The sequence below is a fragment of the Anabrus simplex genome, chromosome 9 (assembly GCF_040414725.1).
Source record: "Anabrus simplex isolate iqAnaSimp1 chromosome 9, ASM4041472v1, whole genome shotgun sequence".
Lineage (NCBI taxonomy): Eukaryota > Metazoa > Arthropoda > Insecta > Orthoptera > Tettigoniidae > Anabrus > Anabrus simplex.
In genome coordinates, this window is record NC_090273.1 from 6389957 (window position 1) to 6397876 (window position 7920).

General features: G+C 42.0%; 1 pseudogene; it reads left to right on the forward strand.

Moving 5' to 3' along the window:
* The first annotated feature begins 3117 nt into the window (after window positions 1–3117).
* Window positions 3118–7705, forward strand: LOC137502199 (uncharacterized; annotated as a pseudogene).
* Window positions 7706–7920: the final 215 nt, after the last annotated feature.

Below are 7920 nucleotides of genomic sequence, written 5' to 3' on the forward strand. Positions count from 1 at the left end.
TCCGAAATGCCAGAGTGTATTGAAAACGACATTATCTTATGGCCATCTTTGAATTCACTTGAACTACTGGCAGAACATGTGCTTATTTCCTCTCAATCTGCCATAGAAAGAATCTGGAAAAGTTGAGTACGGTCTTCGAGAAGGCGTGCAAGGTTAAACCAAATAAATAAATAAATAAATAAATAAATAAATAAATAAATAAATAAATAAATAAATAAATAAATAAATAAATAAATGTAGGCTATGAATTCAGTAGAATTAAGTCAGGCGAGGGTTGACCAAGAGAGGTCCAATAGTAATATTAAAGCGGGGAAGCTGGTAGAGTACCGTATATGAAATGAATGCTACATCCAGATCTGAGTCCGGTGGTCTCAACTTTAGAATCTGGGGTTACTCGGTTCGTGGCTCCTTACGACAGGCAGAGGATGCCGAAGAGAAATTCTACCCCGCAACCAAGGGACATATGTGTTGCTTGTTGTTCAGCAGTGATAAGGTGCTAGCATTAGGGCCTAGGGAAACAGAAACATGCCCAGAGAGGAAGCTAGGTGGACCGAGGTTAGGGAGCTTTCCATCTGTAAATTCATCCGTCTTTTATTCAATGGTAACAATATATTTACAATACCATAATTGAAGAACCTTTTCAAAGTAATCCAATAAACTCCTATTGGCCTCGTATATACAACCGAGAACATAATATCTTTTAGCCACAGGAAATATAACAGAAACACAATTATTACGAGAATATAACATTTGAAAAAAACATACTACAAAAAGAAACGGCCTTCAACTGGCCACCTGGACTACGAACCCGGCATATCCACACAGAAGCACAACACTAATCCAATTACACACCCATTCGCGGGCACAACCACTAACCTTTCACTCACGACTTACGCTCTGATGTTCGCAACCCAGAAGCCTCGGGTTCGAAAAGAACCCCCAAGTAGATGCTCTCGAGAGCGACAAATAAATAATGGGGATCAAACGCTGGATACAACCAGCCACCAAGACTACGATTGAGAAGGGAAGGGGAAGGAACAGTAGGGGGAACAACGAATGTAGAAACAGAATGTACACTCAACTCATAGCGCAGGTGCACTTCTTTTGAGTCTGAGAGCGTAATTAGATGAAAACATCTGTGATAGTAGTTCTCAAAAGGTAGCCATAAGTATCAAAACGCATAAAACCTAACAAACTAGATCAAGGAGCAAACTTAAAAAATTCTACCAGAATGACACTGAAGGTGTGTCATTAAAAAGCGGTGGAATCTTTCTCTGCGCGTGTGAACTCGTCAATGAACTGGTCTGCGTATAACGTGTGTTTCTGTAGTCAATGACTTGAATGTTAATGAATGATGCCGAATTATCCGTACTTCTACAAACGTAATTCTTCTTTTAACCAAGCAAATGCCTGCGGTTATTTCATTATAACATTAAGAGTGTTTGAAAATGTCGTGTTTATTTTTAAATAAAACTTTAATTTGCAATAACATATAATGTCATCAACTCATTGAACTGCCGTGCCAACCAGGGGCGCTGTAGTCTATGTCTTTCATGTCGTCCAAAACTTTGAAAGTTGATAAGTTATCGTGTGGCTGCCAACACCAGACACGGCCGCTCTCTATCTGTGTCGCTGCGACCTAAAGCAAACATATTAATAATAACGCTGAAAGGTAGAGACTGGGATTTGAAACAGCCTGAGCTATTATCCCATTGGTCATCCTGTCGATAAATCGAGAACCGTCCACCAAAATACAGCAATCCTCGTTATCGCCCACAGTTATGAGAACCATTTATGTTATGCTTAATGTAACAAGGAACTAAGTTACCATGTTTTGTGCAATAACCATAAAATATAGTGCCTAATTAAGGACAAGCAGATAATAACAAGAATAAAAATAAATAATATGCCTTCTCTCTATAATATGAACCAAATGATATCGTCCGTATTGCTAAACAGAGAAACCAAACGAAATAAACGAATTACGATAGCAATACTGTTTGTGTTGTTCCAGTTAGTGATCACTACCATATCCCATGTCGTAACGTTATGTTATCATTTACCTGGGCTACTTGTCGATCTATAAATCGGAACTCAGTGATGTCTACAAGCTGCACAGGATTTCCCTGATCGATGGGTCTCTAATGTGGTGGATTCTTGGACTTTAGCTAGCAGCCAAAGTTCGTTCGGTGAATAAGTTAAATCTGGGAAGGAGAAAGTGGCGTGGCGTGGTGCTGAGTTCTACAGGGAAACCAAAGAGATAGATGGTATAAATGATCATGCATTTTTGTCGTAGTTAAAAGTAAATGACAAAGAAAGGAAGGTTATAAAACTACGGTTATTGAGCAATACCATACGGTCGATAGGGGAGGAATGGAGGAATTATGACGAGTGAAAAATGGTAAATAAAAACGTAAACAGTCCATGGAATCGGTTTAAAGCAATTGTTAAGGAACGTGAAAACAGGTATATATGCACCTTTAAATGTGGTAAGGAATGGAAAATGCTCGCCTTATTATACCAGAGAAGTAAAGAAGTGGGAGGTGTAGGTTGGAAGGATATAGAATTAGGAAAGGGTGTGGAAGTAAGCAGAAATAGAAAGAATTTACTAGACAACTCAATATAGCAAAAAATTCAGATAATTGGTCATCATGAATTTTAGGGGAAAATGGAAGGGTATGTACAGTTAGTTACTTTAAGGCAGAAACAGCTTCCAGGAAAGACATTTCAGGGGTCATTAATGAACAAGGGGAGTGTGTATGCGAGAATTTACAGAAGGCAGAAGTATTCAGTCAGCAATTGTAAAGAGAGTTCGATATAAGGAAAAGCAATTTACAAATACTGGAGTACTAAAATTTATCTATGGCTAATACAATTATTCACAAAAAAAAAAAAAAAAAAAAAATACAAAAGTTGAAAGCTAGAAAATCAGCTGGAATTGATAAGATTTCTGGAGATATACTAAAGGCTATCGATTCGAATGTAGTGGATTGATTGCTGTTTGCATGAAGGAGCAATGTCAAATGAACGGAGAGTCCAGTGTACAAGGGTAAGGTTGATAACTTTGACATGTGTTGTTTGTAAACCCACCTCATGTCACACACAAGACGAGCTCATATGCTGATTGATCCCACTGTAAGCTTCGAGGAAAATGAACAGCAGAGGGAATGGGAAGTCATTGGCGCTCTAGGGACACTTCCTAACGAGACGCTGAACAATGCCGGACACCATCATCCAGCCACAGCGGACTCTGCGATTGGCGATTGTCAGACACCATTTGTATTCCTTAACTCTTTTTTAAATAACAGCTGAAAAGACAAGCTGCCTAATGGTGGCAATTTTACTCTTGAGTTAAAACTCAACCCCTGCTTAATCTAAACATCACAAAATAAATATTGTTGATATGAGCTGATCTTTTGACTCCGTAGCTGGGGAGGCTAGAAGGTGGATTATATTGACACGTTTAACTGTTTTGATCGAAGGCGCAGTCAGGCTCAGGAGAGACAAGTGCGGGCTGTTATTGGCTACAGTTGTAAAGTGTTATCTGAGAGGCTCAATTCTTGGACCTTTTTGTTTTTATATAAATGAGTAAAGAACTGGAATGAGGCTGCCAGTGGGAGTGTATGGGGTCGACATCAGGACTACTTGCTACGACAACTGGAAGAAAAATCAAAAGAAATTTGCTCGATTTGTTCTGCGTGAGTTTCGACAAAAGAGTAACGTTACGCAAAGTTTAGGCTGGGATGGTTTGAAAGTGAAGAGACGAACTGCTCGAGTAATGTCAGTGGTGGTGGTGATTATTGTTTTAAGAGGAACTACAACCGTCCTCTATTAACACTAATCAGAGGGAAACGGGGTGTGACATTTCGAAGAATGAAGGTATCGGCCAAAGAAAGTCAAACGACATGAAGGATAGACGAAACTGACGAGCCTGGCACAACTGAGATGGCGTGGTAAGACATTAGTAGACGTGTTCGCTTGACGTGAGATCATACTATGAAGATCGAGTTGAATTTCAAGAGGACAGACGAGGCTAAATATTCGTTTATATTAAGAGGAATTATGAACGCCAATAATTCACCGGTTGGATAAATTTCCAGCTTCTTTGAAATGATTTATCAAAACAACGCCCAGTGATGTTGTATGAGTTTTTCATTTAAATGATTCAATTATTTACGTGACATTTATGGAAATTATGACATAAATATTGTTGTGGTGTAAGTGCTTCTGTATGAATATTACACTGACTGACAGAGCAAATGCAACACCAAGGAGGAGTGGTTCGAAAGGGATGAAAGTTGGGGAAAAAAACAGAGACGGCACGGACGAATAATTGATGTTTATTTCAAACCGATATGCAGGTTACACAATGCGCACGGCATCGACTCAGTAGGATGTAGGACCACCGCGAGCGGCGATGCACGCAGAAACACGTTGAGGTACAGAATCAATAAGAGTGCGGATGGTGTCCTGAGGGATGGTTCTCCATTCTCTGTCAACCATTTGCCACAGTTGGTCGTCCGTACCAGGCTGGGGCAGAGTTTGCAAACGGCGTCCAATGAGATCCCACACGTGTTCGATTGGTGAGAGATCCGGAGAGTACGCTGGCCACGGAAGCATCTGTACACCTCGTAGAGCCTGTTGGGAGATGCGAGCAGTGTGTGGGCGGGCATTATCCTGCTGAAACAGAGCATTGAGCAGCCCCTGAAGGTACGGGAGTGCCACCGGCCGCAGCACATGCTGCACGTAGCGGTGGGCATTTAACGTGCCTTGAATACGCACTAGAGGTGACGTGGAATCATACGCAATAGCGCCCCAAACCATGATGCCGCGTTGTCTAGCGGTAGGGCGCTCCACAGTTACTGCCGGATTTGACCTTTCTCCACGCCGACGCCACACTCCTCTGCGGTGACTATCACTGACAGAACAGAAGCGTGACTCATCGGAGAACACGACGTTCCGCCATTCCCTCATCCAAGTCGCTCTAGCCCGGCACCATACCAGGCGTGCACGTCTATGCTGTGGAGTCAATGGTAGTCTTCTGAGCGGACGCCGGGAGTGCAGGCCTCCGTCAACCAATCGACGGGAAATTGTTCTGGTCGATATTGGAACAGCCAGGGTGTCTTGCACATGCTGAAGAATGGCGGTTGACGTGGCGTGCGGGGCTGCCACCGCTTGGCGGCGGATGCGCCGATCCTCGCGTGCTGACGTCACTCGGGCTGCGCCTGGACCCCTCGCACGTGCCACATGTCTCTGCGCCAACCATTTTCGCCACAGGCGCTGCACCGTGGACACATCCCTATGGGTATCGGCTGCGATTTGACGAAGCGACCAACCTGCCCTTCTCAGCCCGATCACCATACCCCTCGTAAAGTCGTCTGTCTGCTGGAAATGCCTCCGTTGACGGCGGCCTGGCATTCTTAGCTATACACGTGTCCTGTGGCACACGACAACACGTTCTACAATGACTGTCGGCTGAGAAATCACGGTACGAAGTGGGCCATTCGCCAACGCCGTGTCCCATTTATCGTTCGCTACGTGCGCAGCACAGCGGCGCATTTCACATCATGAGCATACCTCAGTGACGTCAGTCTACCCTGCAATTGGCATAACGTTCTGACCACTCCTTCTTGGTGTTGCATTTGCTCTGTCAGTCAGTGTATTTGGACATGAAATCAGATTTCTAAGATGTGGTTGAGCTTCTACCAGTGGCTCTTCATTTTGTTGTCATTATTTCTTACACCATATGGTGAACATAGTCAGTGCATTCAATTTTCTCCAGAAATGTGTACAGAAAGTAACAAATGTGTTCCAAATAGTCCAAAAAATGATAGTGTGGTATGCTGTCACATGGTTTCAAACACTGAATTCTTATTGAAGGAGATATTTTCAGGACTCTCTAAAATTACATCATTGTACATGTACAATGTGTTTGCTTCAGAGTTAATTATTACTGGTGGCAACATTACAAACATTTATGGAATCAACCATTTTGCCAACATCGAGTGCCTCAGTCTCTCAAGAAACTCTCTTTCAAGAATTGATACAGATATGAAGTCCTTAAATAATCTGCGTCTTTTGGACCTTTCTCATAATAATTTAACAATTCTACCAGAGCTTGCTACAGAGAATCTAACTCTTGATATTTCAGGCAACGTCAGAATGCAGTGTCACGGGATCCAAGATTTGATGATATATATGAAAAACTACACTCTGAACTTTGAGAATAAAGACACTTCTCTTTGTTTAATTGGTCTTTTCTACTGGTTCAATTCTACAGAATATGTGACTCTGCGTCAGCTTGAGGACCTTGTGAAGGTGGGAGAACCATGCCGAGAATATCATGGAATTCATGGAATATATCAGGACTGGCCACAACGAGGCTCTTGACACCAACCTTAGAGTAAAATTAAATATCTAACGACATCTCGCGGCTGGCGGCAGTCAGTAGCAGTGATGTGCGCTGTAGGTCAGTGGTAAGACATGGGAGGTAAAGATAGTTCCGGCGCCTTCTATTTGATAGTGCTTTGAGCGGGAAAGTGTGTCGTGAGGTGAAGCCAGTCGCGTTCACGTATGGGCAGTAGCGAGTGTCGATACTTTTCTGTGTGCTGTTGTGTGCTGTTGTGAGCTGTTTCAGTACAGTATCATCGACACTCGTTACTGCCTATACGTGAACGCGACTGGCTTCACCTCACGACACTGGCTCACTGACACACTCTCCCGCTCAAAGCAATATCTTCCTTGTAAAGATATTTCCGAATTGGCCCAGTCTGTATTTAGCTTTCATAGAAAACTGAAGCTTTTTGGGAAAGACCTTCAGACTAAAACATTACTGAAAACCTTCCTGGCGTTCAGATGGAAACTGAAGATTACATGAGTAAAATGTCTGGCCTTGCTGAAGAAATCAATTGCAGATTTAACGATCTGAGATCACTTAAACCTTAATTTTCATTCCTGGAAAATCCTTTTCCTGTTGATGTTGTGGGCGATGGCAGTCCCGTTTCATCACCAATAACAAAGCATACAGCAGCTGTAGAGTTGGAGCTACAAGAACTGCAAGAAGACGAAAGGACCAAAAGGACTCAAACGAAGTGGCATTTCTACCATAGAATTTTGGAAGAATATTCCAGAAGAAAAATACACACTAACAAAACAGTGTGCCAAACGACTAATCTCAATCTTTGGGACTACTTATGTGTGTGAATCACTGTACTCAACGATTAAATTCATTAAATCTACATATCGGTCTGAACGAACTGATGAACATTTAAGTAAACATGTGCGAACTGCGCTTACCAATTATCAGCCAGATTTCAAAAAATCTAAGAGCAAAAATGAACACTCAAAATAAAAGTGCTTCTCAAAAGTAAAATCTCATTCCTCGATGTGTACCTGAAAAATAATGTTCTGTGCAGTGTAGAAATTAAATGTTCCTTCATTTGTTTTAAAATGAAAAACGTGTCTTCATTTTATATACCATTTTCTAAACATGCTCCCAATTTTTCGTCTCCTAAATTTGCGGCTCCCAGAAGTAAGGTTAGTGGCCACCCCTGATCTATTATATAATTGCTGGAGAGGTAGCTCTCCTGATCTTCCTTATAATAAGGTGTCTTATGACTACTGGATATTTAAAACAGCTGGCTACTTGCCATGGCCAGCCTCCAAACTACCAAAATTGCTTTGTGATTGGGTATTTGAGACATAGTCTTATTTGTTCTGCTTGAACGTGTGTGCTATGCCAAAATTCCTGTCATATCAGTGAAAATGCCATTTTTTGGTACAAGTTTCTGCACACTTTCATAAAAGCATGAAATTCTTTGCAGCTTTTTCATGGACTGTGAGCATTCTGGGTTTCACCTAAGAGTGGTGTTAATATTGTTTGAGAGAATTTACTAATAGGACTAGGTGAACCGCTGCCAC